Source organism: Rhinolophus hipposideros (genome assembly GCF_964194185.1).
Source record: "Rhinolophus hipposideros genome assembly, chromosome: 19".
Lineage (NCBI taxonomy): Eukaryota > Metazoa > Chordata > Mammalia > Chiroptera > Rhinolophidae > Rhinolophus > Rhinolophus hipposideros.
In genome coordinates this window covers 12,454,296-12,475,739 of record NC_138065.1, presented here as the reverse complement: position 1 = coordinate 12,475,739, position 21,444 = coordinate 12,454,296, and the positions used below count along the sequence as shown (strand labels likewise).

Here is a 21,444-nt window from a genome sequence, read left to right as displayed (position 1 = left end):
AAGCCTGGGTAGTTATATAATTACTTGTATAGGCAAGATTTTTTAAATGTTTTGAACAGCATGAAGTTTTATAAACCCAGAGTCAAATAATAATGATAGATAACATTTAGTATAATATAAAAGCAACATTTTGTCATTATGTGCCAGGCTCTATGAAAAGCACTTTCCATGCCTGATCCCTTAATTTTCATCAAAACCCTATGAAATTTCATACTTTTATCAGTACCATATTACAGATAAGAATACTGAGGTTGCATGAAGTTAAGCAATTTTTCCCAGTTGGTGAGTGATAGAGCAAGTATTTAAACCTATGGAGTCTTACTCCAGAGACCATGTGCTTAATTACTCAGCAATAATGCTTCCACAGCATAAGATCAGTAGATATATGGTAAAAATGCATTAAGAGATTTTTTTAAAAAAATCTGTTAGTGACTCTTTCACTCCAAATGCATGAAGTGTTCTTTTTCTGAAAAAGTAATATCCAGGAGGAGAAGAAGCCTATTAATTATCTAATTTAATTAGATAATTAAATTCCTAGAAACATACAACCTACCAAGACTTAATCATAAAGAAACAGAAAATCTGAACAGATTCATTGCTAGTAAGGAGATTGAATCAGTCATCAAAAACCTCCCAGTAAACAAAAGTCCAGGACCAGAGGACTCTACCAAGGACCAGAGTGAATTCTACCAAGTATTCAAATAAGAATACCAATCCTTCTCACACTCTTTCCAAAAATAGAAGAGGAGGGAGCTCTTCCAAATTCATTTTATGAGGCCAGCATTACCCTGATACCAAAACCAGACAAGGACACCACAAGAAAAGAAAATTATAAGCCAGTATCCCTGACAAACATAGATGCAAAAATCCTCAACAAAATATTAGCAGACTGATACATAAAAAGAGTCATATACCATGGCCAAGTGGGATTTATTCCAGGGATACAAGGATGGTTCAACACCTGCAAATGAGTCAATGTGAGACACCACATTAACAAAATGAAAATCGTATGACTATCTGAAGAGATGCAGAAAAGGCATTTGACAAAATTCAACATCCATTTATGATTTAAAAAAAAAAACACCACTCCACAAAGCAGGTATAGAGGAAATGTACCTCCACATAATAAAGGCCATCTGTGACAAGCCCATAGCAAACATCATACTCAACAGTGAAAAGCTGGAAACTTTTTCTCTAAAATCAAGAACAAAACAAGGACGCCCACACTTGCCACTTTTATTCAATATAGTATTGGAAGTCCTAGCCAGAGCAAGTAGGCAAGAAAAAGCAATAAAAGGTATCCAAATTGAAAAGGAAGAAGATGACATAATATTACATATAAAACCCTAAAGACTCCATCAAAAAAACAGTTAGCACTAATAAACAAATTCAGTAAAGTTGAAGGATACAAAAAATCAATGCACAAATTATCAAAAAGAGAAATTGAGAAAACAATCTGCTTCACAATTGCATTATAAAGAATAAAATACCTAGGAATACATTTAACTACGGAGGTGAAATACCTGTATACTGAAAACTACAAAACATTAAAGAAATTGAAAACACAAATAAATGAAAAGATATTCCAGGCTAATGGACTAGAAGAATTAATATTATTAAAATGTTCATACTACCTAAAGCAATCTATTCAATGTAGGATTCAATGTAATCCCTATGAAAATTCCAATGGCAATTTTCACAGACCTAGCACAAACAATCCTAAAATTTGTATGGAGCCACAAAAGACTCCAAGAAGCCAAAGCTATCTTCAGAAAGTTGGAGGTATCATGCTCTCTGATTTCAAACTCTATTACAAAGCTACAGTAATTAAAACAGTATGGCTACAATATTAAAACAGTAAACCACACTGTTTCCAATGATACACATAGATCAATGGAATAGAATAGAGAGCCCAGAAATAAACCCACGTGTATATTGTCAATTAATTTATGACAAAGGAGCCAAGAACATACAATGGGGAAAGGACAGTCTCTTCAGTAAATGGTGTTGGGTAAACTGGACAGATACGTGCACAAAACTGGACCACTATTTTTACATAAAATTAACTCAAAATGGTTTAAAGACTTGAATGTAAGACCTGAAACCATAAAACTCCTAGAAGAAAACATAAGCAGTAAACTCCTTGACCTGGGTCTTGGCAATGACTTATTAATCTGACAACAAAAGTAAGAGCAACAAAAGCAAAAATCAACAAGTGGGACTACATCACACTAAGAAGCTTCTGCCACAGCAAAGGAAACCATTAACAAAACAAAAAGGCAACCCGATGAATAGGAGGGAGGCAATATTTGCAAATCATGTCTGATAAGAGGTTAATATCCAAAATAAATAAAGAACTCATACAATTCAATAGTAAAAAAACAAACAAACAAAAACACAATCCTATTAAAAAATGGGCCAACGATCTGAACAGATATTTTTTCCAAAGACATACAGGTGTTCAACAGGTACATAAAAAGATGTTCAACATCATTAATCATCAGGAAAATGCAAATCAAAACCACAATGAGATATCACCTCACACCTGTTAGAATGGCTGTTATCAAAAAGATAAGAAATGACAAGTGTTGGCAAGAATGTGGAGAAAAGGGAAGTGACTCTGTGGGTCAGCAGGACTGTAGTCTGGATGACCCAAGTCATCAAAGTCATCTGTTTCCAAAGACTCATCTACCTCGTTTCTAGCAACCTCTAAGAACTGGAGAGCAGATGTGTGGAGATGACTATGTTTCAGATAGCTGTTTCCCACTTATTTTTTCTTGCTTGTTCTTCTTTCATCCATTTCTTTTTAATTTCCAAGAGCTCTGCATCAAACTTGGCCTTCCAACTTAAGAAATTTCAGTTGTTTAAGAGGAGTGCCATGAAATAATGGCTTCTTGGCTTCTTCTGCTTCTTTTTCTTTTTGTTTGTCCCAGGGCATAAAGAGAATACTCTTTCAAAGAGAATACTTTTGAGGGTTAGTGATATGACTCCTAGAGAGAAGCGTGAACGTTCTTCAGATTCCGCAAAAGTGTATATAACTCAATTCAGTGGCTGGTTGAGAAGTACCTTGTATATATAAGATACAAAACTAACACTGCACGAGGCACTAACATAATTAAAACACAGTAATCTGCAAGGAGGAATACTTAGTAACAGGAATAAAATGAATACACAAAACATATGACAAGGCAGTCTGTAAGTGTCACAGGTGAGGCAAAAATAGGAACAGTGGGATTCAGAGAGAAAAAAATCGGAAAAAGTTCCAGGTACGAGCTGCAATACGACACAGGCCTTCAAGAATTTCAACAGATTTGGAGTCTGAAAGAAGGCATATTGTTCCAGGCAGAGAGAATTTAGGCAAGTAAGTTGGCTCCTTTGTAAAAAGTTGGTAGGCATTACTGCAAGTAGTGCAATTTTGATTGGGAACCAGCTCTATATATGTAAAGGTGCATTGCAAGGTCAGGCTGGAAGAGCGAGGTGAAGACACATAATTGGGCAATTGGCAGCCTAAGTAATTAGTATCTGATGTGACAGGGAACTACTGATAATTTTTTAAAATAGGGTGGAGTCATCATCTGGCCACTGCAGAGAGATGGTTCTGGCAAGAACACAAGATGGGCTGAAGGGAAAGCAACTAAGCAGAGGACCAAGTAGGAGACTATAGAAAAAGTCTAGACTGGAGGTAATCAGTACCTGACCCAGGGTAGTTGCAATGCAGACAGGGGGCCGGTGGAAGAGACGTCTGTAGGAAGCATCTATTACGTCTGTGTGTCCAATACAGTAGCTCCAGCCACAAGTGGCTCTTTAAATCTCATTTACATTCATTAAAGTTAAGTGAGGTTTAAAATCCAGTTCCTCGGTCCTATTAGCCACATTTCAAGTGCTCATTGTCCATATGTGATTACCCTTTTGACGACGAAGATGAGAACATTTCCATAATGGCAGAATGTTCTATTGGACAGTGAAGAGTGCTACGCTTTGGGGACTGACTGGGTATAGGGATAGGGAAGATGGATTAAAGGTGGCTGAGTAACTGAGGAAGGTAGTGCTGCGAATCGAACAGGGAAGTCAGGAAGAGGAGGAAAGATGTTTAGTTTCCGTCAAATACCAGGCAGGATAAAATGCTAACACAAGTGCCTGGGTGTCCACAGTGAAAGGGGAGGGTGGGAAAAACAAAGCACCCAGTGGGCTCTCCCCAAGGCTTATAAAGGAGACCAGCAGTATGAAGTTGGCTTATCGTCTCCTCCACTCAGTTTCTCCCCAGACTGTACGGCTCCCTTGTCCTCTCCCAGACCAATGGCTCATGTGTTTACTGGGAGGAGGGCATAAGCCCGAAGGCATCATTGCTGTTTCCTCACTCCAGGCACCTGCCTGAACCCTTTTTCTCACAGATTATCTTCGCTTCCTCTCTCCCAACCGTCTCACTCACCCTTCCCCATGCTCCATCCTTGGAAAGTCCCCTTGCCCACACTTATTTGATTGCTTCCTCTTGAACTATGCTTTCCCACAGGGACCACTGAACCATTGGCCCCACTGCTGTTTTACTTGCCCTCTCTTCTCTCACGGCTTAGATTCCAAGGTCTATGGCTAATTACCAATTGCTGACATATTCCCCTGCCCCTCTCACTGACTTTCACCAGGAAACCCAGCCCTAGTTAAATCCAACTCTCCTTCAACTTCTCCACCTCGCCCCCACACCCAGCAACGGAATGTGGCTGGAGAAAAACCACACAACCTTGCCAAGTGGTCTCATTTTAAATATAGGATCACCAACTCAAGAGGGCCCTCAGCGTTATCCAGACTACACTTCTCTAGTAACTTTGCCACTCTTCAGGAGAGTTCTTTCTCACCTTCTTCTATCTCCTTAAATAGCCAATAGCCTCTCCCCGGTCACCATTGCACATAGTAAAGTACAGTGAGAGGGAGCCGGCACACACAGGACTCTGCAAATTGAGAAACTGCACAGTGTATGTGTGTAGGAATGCAACAAGGCACCACCCCTCCAGGCGGAGCAATTAGAAAAGGTGCCCCTTCCTCCGGGTTGATGTGGTTTCACAGCTGGTTGGCAGAACAGGGGCTGGATGTCAAAGCCCACCTGCCCCTTCTGCTCCATGGTGGCCTGAGCACGCCACCACCAAATGGACTACCCGACCTACCTGCGTTTGCAGCTAAACGTTGCCTTCTCTCCAAAAACAGTGTGTAAACATACTGTCCTTGCTTCTATCCAAGGCCAAGCTCTTTACTTCTATGCTAGGTCCCACTGCGTCTCACCTACTTGAGGACAATCTTTCTCCAGTTGTCTCCTCTTTTGCAGTATCATTTCTACCTTCCGGAAGGGTCATTCCAGCATACTAACATGAGGAAACATCTCCCACTTTAAAATACCCTCCCTTGATCCCAAGGAATCCTCTGGCTACTGTCCACTTCTCACTTGCCCTGACAGGACAGCTCCTCAGCTTTTAGATTTGCTATGAACACTTGCTCTCCCTCACCTGCCATTCTCTTGCTAACATACCCTAATCAGACTTTCTCCTCTTTGACCCCATTGAAACTGCTTTCGTCAAGGCCATCAGGCACCTTCATCAGGCCAAATCCAGTCTTCAAGCTCTCAGATCTCATTTTACTCATTTCACCAGTATTTGGTGAAGACTGATCACTGCCACCTTCCTGAAACAATCCTGTCATCTTCCAACAGGCCACCCTCTGCAGGTGTTCCTCCCACCTGACCCATAGCTCCTTCTCCTTTTCTACTTAATCTCCAAGTGTTGGAGTTCCTTAGTCCTCGCCCCCAGCTGCTTTCCCTCCCCAAGTGGTTTTATGTAGACCTATTGCTTAAAAAGCTTCTGTGTGCTGATGAACCCCACATTTTTATCTCAGATTCATGGATCCAATTGTTTACTAGTATTTCCACTTGGATGTATACAGAGCACCTACGTGACACATACAGAACAGAACTCCTCCTTTTTTCCCCATCCCGCATTTTCTCCTCCTTGACTCTTTCCCCATCTCATTACATGGCGCCACCATTAACCCACCCTTGAGGCCCTGAACCTGATAATCATCCACGATCTTTTTGTGTTTTTTTTTCACACACTCTTTGCCAAATCCATCTCAATTCAAAAATCTATCTGAACAGCCCTTTTCTCACGCCTTCTTTGCGGCCACCCTATTTCACCAACAGCTTCGTTACGGGTCTTCTTGCAGACATCTATGCTCCCCTATTGTGTGTCTTACACACATTAACAAGAACAACTTTTAAAAACGTGAATCGGACGTGGTCACTCACCTGCTCACCCTCCCCTGGCTTTCTGTTGCCCGTGTAACGGCCCCTAAGGCTCCGCGGGATCTGGCCACTTACTTCCCCACCGCGGCCTAAGCACTATTGCTCTCTGGCTACTTGGCTCCCCCGGGCGATACTGGCCTTTAGGTGTTCCTGCAACGTGCCCGGCATATTCCCACCTCTGAGCTGACGGCTGGTTTTCTTTCAGCCTGGAAAGGCTGTGCCACCCCCACCCAGGTGTTTGCTGGGCTCGGTCCTTTCCATCATACGTCTGTGCTCAGAGGTCGCCTCCGAGGGGCAACGTCTGCTTAGCTATAACGTCACCCCACTCCCGGCTTTGTTTTTCTGCACACCCCTTACCCCCACTTGAAACTTCTGTTTACTTGTCTCCTCTCTCTCGCCCCACTAGAACTCTCGCGCTCCACGACGGCCCTTGCTGGCCTATGGCTTTGTCCCTTGCGCCTAGGACAGTGCCTGGCACCTACTAGGTGGTCAGTTAGCACTTGCGGAATGGTTGCATTCCCATCAAGATTTCCTGTCTCCTGAACCCTCGGACCCCTCCTCGGATCACTTCCGGCCCGCCGCGCCCCGCCGCATCCCACCCTCCGCAGAGCCGGAACTCCCCGCACCTCCAGCAGCGTTCTCCGCTCTCCCCACCCCTTCCTGCGCGGCCCCTTTAAGCGGACTCCGGAACTCCGCGGCGAAGGCGGGGCCGAAGCCTCGCGGACCGCGACTCGGAGGGGCGGGGCGCAGCCGGGGGGCGGGGCCTGCGTGCTGCGTGCGTGCGCGTTCTGGAGGCGCCGCCGCCGCCACCGCTCTCGAGGCCGCTGCCGCCGTCGCCGCGCAGAGCCGGAGCAGGAGCCACGGCCGAGAGGAGGGAGGAGGAGGAGGAGGAGGTGGAGGAGGCGCCGGACCGGGGGGGTGAGTGAGGGGCGGGGAGCCGGGGCCGGCCCCAGAGGGAGCGGGGGGCGCGGGTCGGCCGAGCCGGGGCTGAGGCGGCTCCTGTCGCCGGTCAGTCCCCCGGCTCCCCCTTCCTCCGCCGCGTTCCCTCGGTGTCCGGGGCGGCGGCCCGGGGGCCTGGCGGGCGGGAGGGGCCGGCGCTCGGGGAGGCCCGGCCGCAGCCGCCGGGGCGCGAGCCAACCACGCCCGCGGGCTGAGCCGGGCGGCCGGGGCTGGGCCTGCGGGAGACGGCCGGGAGGGGCCGGGCCGGTGCGGGAGAGAAAGGGGACATTGTGTCCCCCGCCCCGCGCGCCCGGCGGTGTCACGGCCCGGGCCGCTGCCTCCGCCGCCCCCCGGACTCCGGGCCCGGCGCCGCGCCCCGGGCGGTGTGCACGGGCGGCCGCCGCCTCTCCGCGCTGCCCGCGCGTCCCCACCGCCGGTGGCGGCTGCCTGCGGACGCCGCGGTGCCTTCGGGGGCGCGAGGCGCGGCGGCCGCGGGGACGGTGCCCTGTCCGCGCTCCCGGCTCGGCCTCGCGGGGGCCCGAGCGTTGCCCCGCCGCCGGCCCCTCGGTGCGGGTCCCGGTCGCCGTCGCCTCTGTCCCGCCGGGCGCGCGCGGCTGACATGTGTCCGTCCCCCGCCACCCGCCACCTCGCAGCCCCTTTCCCGCCCTCGTGGCCCCCGCGGCTTCCGCAGCCGTGTGTCCGCCTTTCCGGCCGTGCTTTGCCCGCGTCTCCGCGTCCCTGGCCTGCGTTGGGGGACGCGGCCCGTGGGGTCCGTGTCTTCCTCCGGGCCGGGGCCGGCGGCAGTGTCGCCTGCCCTTTTCCTCAGGAAGTGCGGGGACGCGGTCCTCGGCGGCCTCGTGTCACTGACCGCCGTGGGGACACGCGCGGGGAGACCCTCCTGCCCCAAAGCGACGGGGCTCCCCCGGGCCGAGCGCCGGGTCCGGGGCACCTGGCCCCGCGGGGGGAGGACTGGCCTGGAGCGGTGACCGTCCGTTCGGAGGGAAGGCGGTTTTGTCGGCGCTTTGAAGGGGGGAGCGTCGGACACGAGAGGGAGGGTACGGGGCAGAGGTTAGTGGGCCGCCGCCGTGCGGGCGGCTGGGGTTCTCCTTCTGGTTGTGTCCGGGTCGCAGTAACGTGCGTGGGCTCCCACCTTCAGGCGCGGGGCGGAGGGCGGCTCCGGAGGGGCGCTGCTGGAAACGGGGTGCTGCTGGAGACGGGGTGCTGCTGGAGACGGGGTGCTGCTGGAAACGGGGTGCTGCTGGAGACGGGGTGCTGCTGGAAACGGGGGTGCTGCTGGAAACGGGGTGCTGCTGGAGACGGGGGGGGTGCTGGAAACTGGGGTGCTGCTGGAGACGGGGTGCTGCTGGAAACGGGGTGCTGCTGGAGACGGGGTGCTGCTGGAGACGGGGGTGCTGCTGGAAACTGGGTGCTGCTGGAGACGGGGTGCTGCTGGAGACGGGGTGCTGCTGGACACGGGGGTGCTGCTGGAGACGGGGGGGGGTGCTGGAAACTGGGGTGCTGCTGGAGACGGGGTGCTGCTGGAGACGGGGGTGCTGCTGGAAACTGGGTGCTGCTGGAGACGGGGTGCTGCTGGAGACGGGGTGCTGCTGGACACGGGGGTGCTGCTGGAGACGGGGGGGGGTGCTGGAAACTGGGGTGCTGCTGGAAACGGGGGTGCTGCTGGAAACTGGGTGCTGCTGGAGACGGGGGTGCTGCTGGAAACTGGGGTGCTGCTGGAAACGGGGGTGCTGCTGGAAACGGGGTGCTGCTGGAGACGGGGTGCTGCTGGAAACGGGGGTGCTGCTGGAAACGGGGTGCTGCTGGAAACGGGGTGCTGCTGGAGACGGGGGTGCTGCTGGAAACGGGAGTGCTGCTGGAAACGGGGTGCTGCTGGAGACGGGGTGCTGCTGGAAACTGGGGTGCTGCTGGAGACGGGGTGCTGCTGGAAACGGGGTGCTGCTGGAAACGGGGTGCTGCTGGAGACGGGGGTGCTGCTGGAGACGGGGGGGGTGTGCTGGAAACGGGGGTGCTGCTGGAGACGGGGTGCTGCTGGAAACGGGGTGCTCCTGGAGACGGGGGTGCTGCTGGAGACGGGCGCTGCTGGAGACGGGGTGCTGCTGGAAACGGGGTGCTGCTGGAGACGGGGGTGCTGCTGGGAACGGGGGGGCTGCTGGAAACGGGGTGCTGCTGGAGACGGGACTCGGAAACTTACTCTGGGTGTCCTGTCCGCGTGAGGGGGTGGGCCTGTGTCTGAGCAGTGTGTCTCTTCATGTCCTTGATGTCTGCCGTGTTTTGACACCGTAAGCACTAGATCCGGCCCCCAGCTCCTTTGTGTCTGTATTGTCATTGCCTGGAACCCTTTCTGTTTCGAAGTTACATTTGCGTTGGTTGAAATTCTTGTTTTAGTCTGGTGTTTCAGGGACTCTTGTTTCCTCGGTGAGGAGTGGAGGATTGTCGGTGCCTGGTGTGCGGTAGACGTTTATTGGGCATTGCTTGAATGATTACAGAGGTGTGTCTAAGTATCAGTAGTATCTTCTGTCCTTTTGAGGGGGAGCTTCCATGTGGCTATTGCATTTCACTTCCAATACGTAAAATAGTAATGCTTGGCCTTTTTAGGCCACTGATACCTTTGAGAATATGGTGAAATATACAGACTCTCTCCGCAGGAAAAAGAGTAATAGGCATTTATGTACAAAATGTTGCCATTTCGGGGGCCCTCTGAAGCCAACCACGGTTACCTATCTGGAAAGTAAACTGGAATTCCTGAATATTATTCATTTCCTTGTTAAAACTGTTGAAAAGCCTTTTTTCATTTTCTGTGTTGTCTCGGGAATGACAGTGTTTGCACCTACAGATTAAACTTTCGGTCTTTGGGAACACGATTTAAGAGTGATTGTTATTACAATGTTGTGGGGAAAAGTTCTCATTAGTAACTGTTACCAGTCAGTAACAGTTAAGAATGGCTTCAAAAGAAATAAGACTGTTATAGTTGCTTTTGGCAGCCTAAAATCCTAATCACGACTGACATGATTTTTATTGTACATATTTCTTTTACATTTAATACTTCTACTTTTATACTTTTAAATGTATTTAAATACTTTAATACTTTTAAATGTAATACTATTACATTTAATACTTCTGAGCAATAGCAACAGCACTTGAAAATGTTCACAAATCAAACCGTTTTCCTGTTGTCTTCCAAGCTTTTACTATGCATGGTTTTTCATGTAGTTAATAATTATTGTATCGACATTCAATGTTAATTCAACAAGTGTTTTTTGAATGCCTATTGGAATAAAACCAAGTCCTTACCGTGATACAGTTTATATTCTAATCAGGAGAGACGGACCATTTCCAAATAAATATAGGATATGTCAGATGATAAGAGCTATGCAGGGGAGTAAAGTAGGTTAGAGAATCAGTAGCAGGGAAGGTAGGCAGGGAAGACATGAGACTGGAGTAGAGACCTGAAGGAAGTGAGGAGATGTGTGTTCTCTGGGGGGGGAAAGGTTACAGGCAGAGAGAACAAGTGCAAAGACACCTCAGTGTACTTGGTCTTTTTTAGGACAGCTAGGAGGCCGGTAAGCAAGAGGGCCACCAAGACAGTTTGACGTTAGAGAAGTAGCTGGGGCCACACTGTAAGTCCTTGGAAAGAAGTTTGGGTTTTACTTTGAATGACATGGTTTTGAGCCGAAGGGAGACCTGTTTTCACTGAAGTTTGTGAGAATCATCCTGGCTGTTGTGTGGAAATCAACTTGGGGCACAGGGAGCAAGAGTGGAGGAAGCAGGAAGACCAATGAGGAGGTTAATCTTCATTTTAAATCTTTTTCAGCGGTTGCAAAACAGTCCATCTACCTGCTGTTGGGCATAGAAGTAGCTTCCTTCCCCCCCCCATTAAAATAACAATGAAATGAACATTTTTGTAAATGCAACATTTTCTCTTTTGGAATATTTCCTGGGGGTTGATTTCCAGAAGGACTACTGAATCAAAGTATGTGAATATCTTTGTGTTCTTGGTGTATCTATGAGTCCTTCAAAGAGTGGGTTGTACTTATTAAAGTGATCGCCACAGTTGTTGATCTGAAGTTTCATGGTAATGTCACTTTCATTGAGTATTATCATTTAATACTTTAAAATTTTGAGTTATAAAAAGAGATCTTTTAGATAGTTAGGTTTAATTTTCTACTAGCTCGTATTTGGAGTTTGTGTACTATTAGGTCACCTCTCTTCATCATTTAATTTTGGGGCGATAGAGAAATGAATTAGCGTCTCTACCCTCAGGGAGTTTTACATTCTGTTTATTTTGTAATCTAATAGCTAAATTTCTTCAAATCTTGCCAGTGTTCACTGTTAACCCATGAACTTTGTTAGTATGTGATTGATGATCTTTTATATAAAATCAGCATTCCAATCAAACAGGTAGTGTTTTTTTTTCCTTTTTTCCCCTTCCATCCCCACCCCCACTCCAGTTCAAGCCGTTGTTTCTCAGTCTAGTTGTGTAGGACACAGCTCACTGGCCCAGGCTGGTGTTATGAGCCTCGCGTTCCCCCCCGGCCGAGGCAGTGGGTCACCAGTCATCGGTCAGCCGCTCACAGCAGCTCATGGTAGCCCAGGGCAGCTCATGCTGCCTGTCGGCCTCTCACACTGCCTGCCGGCCACTCATGCTGTCCACCAGCCGCTCATGGCATTACTCGGTAGCCCAAGGGGGCTCCCGCCAACCTCCAGCTGCTCACAGCAGCCCAGCTCCAGGGAGAGCTGTTGTTCACAATTTTAGCGATAGAGGGCGCAGCTCAGTGGCCCATGTGGGAATCGAACCAGTGGCCTCAGCATTAGGAGCTCGGCCCTCCCACCATCTAAGCCACTGGGCCGGTCAGCATTTAATTTTTCATACTGAGAATTCCTTTTTTTACCCCCTTACAAAGGGATTTTTTAAAATGGTATCTGCAATTTGTATGTCTTTAGAATTTTACAACTGTGACAGCCTCATGTTTTGGTCTTTGCAATAAATTACGCAACCTGGTACTCAGTTGAGGACTCTCACAGTTGAATTTTTAAATTGTTGTAATTCTTTAGTTATTCAAAACAGAGAGTATTGTTTCTGTTAAATAAGGTCAGCATTGCATCTTTGAAATTTTATTTATTTTTTTAAGGGAGGATGATACCAGTCTGTTTTGATAGAAATTATACCACTGTGAAGGCATTGCTCAGCATTTCTGGTTGTGAAATCTAGCTGGATTGATTTGGCATGAGCAGGGAACTCCAATATCTATGAAGTGAGTAGTTGAACTAATGGAGTTACCTGCAAGCACCTAGCACTGTGTCTGATACATGCTAGGGACCCAGCGAATGTTCATTGAACCTCAGATAACCTCTAAGCTTCCAGTTCTAAAATTCTCCTGTTTTAGGAATTCAATAAAAATATCTCATATAAAGCATTTATATCACAATGTTGTGGTGAGTTTAAAATTGTGAATACAAATTTCCTCCTAATGTTCCTTTTCAAATTAAACTTATAAATTTAAAAAAGTTACGGCATATTTCCAAAGATTTTCTGCTCATTCTGATATCATGTGTGTTGCCTGAGTTAATGCCAATCACATGGAAAAGATTAGTGTTAAACAAATATACTTAGGCTTGCATATGTTACTGAGGTAGGTGAAGCATCCAATTTTTCCTTTTCTGTGGATGAAATTTGGGGTAGTTTTTACTGTGCTTTTCAGTCTTTTCATGCACAGAGATAATATTGGCCCATTCACGTTTTGAATTTTTGTAATAGTGGTTATGGGTTTGCACTGAATGGTTCACATAATCTCTCCAATCCCTTTCACACAGTTTTGAGATGACTGGTTAAGAGGGCAGTTTGTTTCAAAGTTAAATGATCCAAGTGAGTATTGAACCTATAAGCTTAGTTTATCGTGGTATTCTGATCAATAAAGCAGTTCAACAGAGAACTATGCCATGCTCTCATTTCTGCTTGAAAACAGGCCTTTTAGAAGTAGAAGGTACTCGCGTGCACCAATAAGAAAAAGGAAATTACGTGTGATGATTAAGGTGAAGTTGAGACAAGAAATATTGTACATCTTTTTATAAGTGGTCTAAAAATCCTTCTCATGCTTTTCATAAGCACATGATACATACATGGAGGGTTTAATATGTTCTATGAAATTAACTTGAATCATTAGACAAGTTAATGGCTTTTTTGTACCAATGACTTATTCATTTAAGCTGTATAAATTTAAGTAGATAAATCTGGGGGAAAACGTTTTCTTTGCATATCCAGTTTTCCCAGATACAGATTCCTATCTTGAGCCTCTTTATTACTTCACATTGAAAGAGTGTGTTTCAAAGTGTGGAATGGTAAAGTTAACCAGATTTGGAATTAAATGTGTAATCCATATTTGGTTCATTTAAATTAGGTGATATTTCATAAGAATAGGAAATGCCAAACTACACATTATAACTGATAAAATACATTGTTGGATTAATTAAAACTTGAACTGCCTTAGGTTGAACTCACGAGTATATATACCTGTAACAATCATGGTTGTTTGCTGTGCTATATTGTGTTATTCTGGTTGTAAAAAAAATAACTTTGCTAAGGATAGAACTATGGTTTAGTTATCAACTACAAAAGTGTAAAGTAATAGAGGCACAAAGAACTGGCTACAACTGCTTTTTTTGGACAAATCCCAAATGCAGCTTGTAAGATTCTAAGTTAGTAGTAGTAGGAAATTCTCCCTTATTGCAGACTGAACATTTCAGACTTGTCAGATGTGTAACCCAGAGAGAAAATTCATTCACTGTATTTTGAGTGATATTTTAAAATTCATTTATAAATAGGAATCATTCTGTTCTAGAGAAGTATTATAGAACATTAAACAAGTAACCATGATTTAATGATTTTAACAGTTGAAATTTAACACTCGTCTTTCGATTTTATGTAGCTTTCAGTATCTAGTCTAAATTATTGTCTTTTGAAACACTTTTTAAATTCCATTGTATGCTTGTGAAAACGTTGCATAATTTCATTAGTAGATTTCAGATTCAGTCATTGAACAGATGTTTGAGTGACCCAATATTAGGCTCTTTGATGGAAGCTTCTATTTAAGGAATTTATAAGCTACTAATTTATTTTCTTTGCCAGAATCTGACATATGTTTTATAAATAAATGTTGTATTTTCATGGTAGAATAAAAATAGAATGATGTTAATGTCTAAGTAAAATATTTTAAATTCTCTTAGTTGCTTATCAACTGTTTCTGTGGCCTTATTTTCTAACAGCTTTTTAGTATTTTATCAGTTTCCCAGTTGTTTAAAATATAGCGAAATAAGAATTGTTTGCTGCCTATTAACTTCAGTCCAAGACTTTTTGTTTTTCAAGTTGCTTTTCTGCATATATGTCACATTGTGGGGAAGTTTATTTTCTTGTTCAGATAGCAATTTAAATTCTATGTTTAATGTGAGAAGTTTGGGGTTTTTTTAGTACAGCTTAATATTTTTTCTACACTGATTAAAGTCATCCTGTGCCATTAAAGTTAACTATCCACTAGAATAGAAATGTGCATATAGATAAAATGCATGTGTGTATTTTTAGTGAATGTTGGTAACGTGCTGCTTTATTTTCAAGTCCCCCACCCCCTCCCCAACCTAACTGATGTAAGGCAACAAAAGTACATTTCTTAATTTGAAAATGAGAATAGTTTTTCTGATTTTGCCATTTTTGCATGTTTTGAATTAGGATTAATTGGATGTTTATTATTTTCAATAAACACAGTAAAAGAATTCAACTGTGGTGCTTTCTGTTGGGAGTATTGGCTGACTTTTGGTTAGTGAGCCTTATGCAATTTCATGAACACTACTGCATTTTGGATGGCATTCTTTATACAATCTAAAAGTAAATGGGAGCGTAATAGAAGCTGGAAACAAAAGAAGTTTGACATCTTCTTCGCACTAGGAAATGTAGTTTCTATTTCAAGTAATATGCCCTTGTTAGGTTCCGGATCATTTTCAGTGCTTAAAACTGCTTAAACATTTTTTCCTGTTTAAAGTAATTCATGTTCCATTGTGACAAATTTGGAAAAGAACACAAATGTAAATAAATATTGAATACCCATAAACATGTCACCCAGAGATAATTATGAGTAACATTTTAATGTACATTTTTCTAGTTCTGTCCTTGTATGTACAGATTTTTTAATTTCTAAAAAAATTGGAATTATACTTTTACATAGACCGTTTTACTTCTACTTTTTTTTCTCTGAACAAGATACTGGTCTCCTACCTAGTGTGGGACTTTTTAGGTTGATTCTTTATAGTATTACTATTTTAAATAACACCGTGGCAAACCTTTTAATACACTTATATTTGATTACATCTTTTTTTTTTCTTTAGGATAGATTCTCAGATGTGGGATAACTGAATCAGAGGGTGGTTGCCCTGTGTATAAGAATGTGTGTCTCACTGCACCTTCAATGGCATTGAGTAGGTCAGTTTTTACAATCTTTGCCAATTTGATAGATTATCTTTTAGAATTCCTGGGTGGTAATCACAAAATCCTTACGTTACTAATAATCTGTAAAACCGTCATTAGTAATTTGCAGTCCTCTTTGAAAAAGTTGGTTAGAATGAATTTCTTTGAAAATATTTCCGGTAAAAGTAATCCTTGTGACATGAAAAGATATTCCTTGGAGTTACAATTTGCACGTTGTTCTTTTATTGGAAAGAAATAGCATTTTAATGTCTCCCTTTTCTAAAATGACAAACACGAGAAAGCTTATTTTATAGCATGTAGTAAGAAATATGATGTAAGGCTAAATTTCTTCAGATAGATTGAAAGGGGTAGTCATGTGGTTCTGACTAAAAAATAAACACTTAAGTGTTTAGAGTAATGGCTCTGGAGGTAGGCAGCCTGGGTTCAAATCCTTGCCTTGCCGCCTACTAAGTACATGATTTGAGGCAACTCATTGTGTAATTCGAGATAAGTTACTAAATATATGACTTGATGTTTCTGAACTTTGGCTTTCTCATCTTTAAAAGGAGATAATACCTACTTCAGGATTGTTGAGAGGATTTGAAATACTGTGTAAGACTGGTTGGCGCATAGAAGCCATTTAATAAAAGCTATCTAGTGTTAAATTTGGGTGGGTTTTTTGCTTTTTGCCCATTTGGGTGGGTGGGGCAGGATATGTCATTGTGTGGCCTTGCTTATGTGATTAAATGCAGAGATGCAAAATGGCCATGAGCAATGGCAGCTGGAAGGGAGTGGTAGACATTCTTTGTGGTAGGAATGGCATGAGCCAATATAGAAAGTTCAGGACAAGCTGCTGGAGGACAGGAGACTGATTTGACAGAAGCCTAGGATTGTATAATTAGCAAATATGGTGATAAGGCCGCAAACGTAGATTGAGGCTAGAATTTGGATGCTAGGCTGAGAAGTATAGACGTAATTCAGGAGTGTAAGAAGTTTTGATAATGAGGAAAATGACTCCATCTTTTGGAAGATGAATCTGGCTACCGAGTACAGAATGAATTGAAGAAAGACAGGGAGGCTGTTTTTAGCACAGGTAAGATACAAGCATTTAAAGGAAAATGAGGGGGAAGTTGCAGAGAGTCACTGTTGTGAAGATCTCTGGATCTTTAAGTGTAGCCAGTTTGCAGAGGAATTCAAAAGAAAACATCTGAATCTAAGAGATAGGCTACATGGAGTTAGGCAACCTCCAAAAGAAGACACTGTAGGACTCAGTACAGTGTGGTTGTTGCTACCTTTTTTAAGAAATTGGAAGATAAAAGATTCCTGTTCATCAGTGAAAAGCATATGTTGATGCTATTCCTTTGACAAATTTATAGTCTCCTCAGATATTTCATTTATTTAGTGTTTGAGTTCTTAGTTAACAGGGAATCCTCATGTTTAGACATTGAATTTCTAGAATGTATTATCTTAAAATACTTCAACGTAAGGTGAAATTCTTTGTGTGTGGTCTTTCCAGGATTTGTAAATGTGACTGGACTTTAGGAACATTAGTTGTGTGAGTAGAAGTAATGAAAAGTGAAGTATAGACTTCGTGTTTGTTAAGAAGCATAGGATGTTGAGGGCAGTGAAATGTGGAACAATGAAAACTAGGAAATTGAGTATATGATATTTAGAAAAAATATTTTAGTACTTCTCTCCCTTCCCTCTTAATTTCTTAATTAAAAAGAAAAGTTTGCAAATGCCATTCTTAGTCATTCGGGTACCTGGTCTACCTCTACGCTAATTGCGCTTTCCACTTGACTAAATAACACATTAAGGAAGTTAGCCTACAGGTTGATATTAATATTTCTTTTTGAGTGGCCAAGTAAACTCACATGACTGAATTATCTGCTAGCTATCTTCCTATAGTATTACCAGTTGGGAAAAAAAGCAAACCTCCAATTTTAAAAAAATAAATACAGGCTTGTGATACTTTCAAGGTGTTTGCATTTTTTAAACCACTGAGTTGTTATACCTTTCTAAATGTTTCTTTTAGTTTTCAAATATTTTCTAAACTCAAAAATAAAGTCCTTATTGTTGATTTTTATTCAACTCTCTTCCTTTTAAAAGTACCCTTGAAAATATTTTAAAATTACAGTCATGTGCCACATAACATTTCTGTCAGTGACGGACGACATACACAATGCTGGTCCCATAAGATTATAATGAAGCTGCAAAATTCCTTTTTCCTACTTGCAGTCATATCGAAAGGCATTCCTCACGTGTTTGTGACGGTGCTGGTGTACACAGACATGCCGGCCGCTAGTTGCATAAAAGTATAGCACGTACAATACGTACAATACATACTACTTGATAACGATAATAAATGACTATGTTAGTGGTTTTATGTATTTACTGTTCTATACTTTTTATCGTTAATTTAGTGTACTCTTTCTACTTAGTAAAAAAAGATTTGCTGTAAAACAATATGCCAGATTACGCCAGCAGAAGCCTCATGTACCTCGTGTTTACTGTGTCTTTTGATTGCATCACTGTGTGTCATGCTTGATTTAATCTTGTGTTGTTTTAAAATTCAGTGTAGCCCGAGTGTACAGTGTTTATAAAGTCTGCAGGAGCGTGCAGTCATGTCCTTCCCATGCACTCACCCCCCTCACTGACTCGCCCAGAGCAACTCTCAGTCCTGTAAGCTCTGTTCATATAAGTGCCTTATACAAGTGTGCCATTTTTTCTTTTGTACTGTAATTTTACTGTACCCATTCTATGTTTAGGTACACGAATACTTAGCATTGTGTTAAATTACCCGCAGTATTCAGTGCAGTAACATGCTGTACAGGTTTGTAGTCTAGGAGCAATAATAGGCTGTACCATCTAGGTGTGTGTAACTCTGTCGTTCACACAAAGATGAAATCGCCAAATAATGCATTTCTCAGAATATATTCCCATTGTAAAGCAGGGCATGACTGTAATAAGCAAACGCAACACATAGTATTAGTGATTCTGTATGTGTTGCTTTTTACAAAGTACCATCTTTTTCTTATGTGAAACTACAAAAGCTCAAATCTGGTAACTGAATGATACTTTGTTTACTAAAGAGACTTCAGATATTCAAAACAGTTATTTAATGTTGCAAACTATTAAGATTCCAGTTGAGTCTATTTTGAATTGGTTCAAAGGTATTTCTGTTTGTCAACAGAAATCAGAACTATAGCCATTCTCCTAGGATTGATGACTCTTACCCTTTCCCCATCTCCCCCAACCATAGCTGAGAACAGGATCTTCCCTGGTTTGGCCCATTCTGGTACTGTCACTATGATGGCAGCCGTGGCTTCCCCAGTATGTATGTCTTCCATTCTTAGAAGCCTGCTTTCATCTTGGCAGGAAAAATACGTTATTAGATTAAGTGGCTTGCAGCTCATGATATACTATTATAGGAAATTACTTAAAAATTATGATAAATTATTATATAATTATTTTTAAAATTACAATTTTATGTTAATTATACCTCAAGCTGAAATTTTAAAAAGTTCACTCAATTTTTACATGAGATGACATAGGAAGTGTGTGAAACATGAATAAACTTTCATGTTCTGTCCCAAAGGATTAAAATAAAAGAACAAAGTCCACTGCTAAAATATGTATACATATTTCTTACTCTTTTTATCAAAAGAGCACTTTTTTCTTAATCCTTTTAAATCAGCAATTTTGAATGCTAAACATTAAGTTCTTGACTAAGAATCAGAATCCACCCCCAGAATAATCTTGAACAGTTTGGCTAGTTAACCCACCCAGAAAATATTTATTGATTGTTGGGTGCCTGGTGCTATTCCAGGAACTGGAGATGGAATAGTTAATAAGACTTGCTCTTATGGCTCTCTTTATACGAATGTGGTTTGGTGGTGGTGGAAAGAAACAAATAGTGAACAAAATAATTTCAGAGGTAACAAATGCCATGAAGAAGCAATAACGGGATGAAATGATAGAGAGTGATGGCAGGGTCTAGATTGAGTGTTGAGGAAAAGCTCCCTGAGATGATGGTATTTAATCTGAGACCTGAGTGACAAAAAGCCAGATGTGACCGTCTGCAAGAGGAGTGAACCAGGCAGAGGGCCCAGTTGGTTCACAAGCCCCACAGTGGGAAGCAGCTAGTCATGTCTGAGAAGGCTGTCGCGCTAAGCTGAGAAGAGACTGGAAGGTGAGGTTCGCAAGGGACAAATCACTAAAGTCAGTGGTGAAGGTTGGATTTTCTTCTTAGAAATACAATGGGTGGACATCGGATATCACTACCTATCTTTATGGATAAATGTGTGTAACTTTGAAGATGGTGTTACTAATGATACTGGGCTTGAAACACATCTGTAGGTAATTAGTAGTTTCTCTAGACAGAAAATTACTAACTTATGGTACACAAACCATGTTTCCCCCAAAATAAGGCCTAGCCGGACCATCAGCTCTAATGTGTCTTTTGGAGCAAAAATTAATATAAGACCCGGTTTTACTTTATAATGTAAGACCGGGTATAATATAATGATATAATATAATATAATATAATATAATATAATATAATGTAATACCGGGTCTTATATTAATTTCTACTCCAAAAGACGCATTAGAGCTGATTATCCGGCTAGGTCTTATTTTTGGGGAAACACGGAATTATGTTTTTCTCAGGGGTCTGCTGAGGTAGGAGTGAATTATTTTTAGTATTGCAAACAGCCTAATGAAAAGTGTATTTGCTATCAATAGATTTATACAGGTGAAATATTATGTATCTTCGCTTTGACCGATAGTTACATAATGTCTCAAACTCTTTAAGACTAATTATCACAAATCATTGTCAAACATTGTGGTGATTTGCAAGCTGTTAATGCAATAAAAATTGTGCCTGCACCTTAAGAACCTAACTATTCATTAGTTTTCATGTCTTTTGACAATTAGAGAGTTCTAATTAGCCATTACTTATCTGATTAATAAAATGTCAATGCAGTTGGTAGATAAAAGTCTTTAAAGACATGGAATCCATGGAGAATAGAAGTTTTTCATAGTAAAGTTGAGAACCACTGAGAAATGTCCTAATCTCTAGAGGGGCCTACTGGGGAGGGGGACTGTTACTTCCTTGAAGGTAAAGCCCTTGCATCTTATTTAATCCACAGCAAATCTGCAAAATAAATATTGCCCATTTTTTACAGATGATGAAACTCAAAGTTTTTAACTGTATAATTTATGAAAATTCAAAAACTCTAATTACAGAATAATGCTGACAGGAAACTACCAGAAGCAGGGACTATTTCAGTGGAAAGTATAAAATAGGTGATCAGTAAATATTTGCGTTTTGCTACATGCAAACATGAACGAATGAATGATTGTCAGTAGGTGAATGGCAGGAGACTGCCTCTATCACTATAATCCTTTCTTTGGTACAACACACTATTTTTCTTCCAGATGAGTCTAGAAAATTCTTCAGAAATGAATGACTTCACCTATCTTTTTTCTGTACAAAACGCCTTCCTCCCCCATGAGGTTTAAGTTACTTAAAATAAATCACACAGTAAAAATCCTGAAGAGGGGAATAAAAACCAGAAACATGGAAACTGTAATTTTCACTGAAATTTTAGCTGTCTGAGTAGTCTGTAATGTTTTCAGCTTTTTTTTAAGAAAAATCTGCTTTAAACCCTTGTATTCACATTCAATGTATTATCTTTTGGTTCTGTTTGTATATATTTTTAATGTGTTGAAAACTTACTGTAGTTTTCTG

At 42.7% G+C, this 21,444-nt stretch overlaps 1 protein-coding gene across 11 annotated transcripts in view; it reads left to right on the top strand.

Annotated features, from left to right (window-relative positions):
• The first annotated feature begins 7,029 nt into the window (after positions 1–7,029).
• The window catches only part of RAP1A (RAP1A, member of RAS oncogene family), a 72,245-nt gene continuing 57,830 nt past the window's right edge, over positions 7,030–21,444 (top strand). The window contains exons 1-4 of one of the 11 annotated variants that reach the window (XM_081025038.1): positions 7,217–7,291; positions 9,629–9,731; positions 12,373–12,495; positions 15,614–15,707. The gene's annotated coding sequence lies outside the window, so the exon portion shown is untranslated. The other 10 variants (XM_081025035.1, XM_081025037.1, XM_081025036.1 and 7 more) reach the window with 10 other exon arrangements.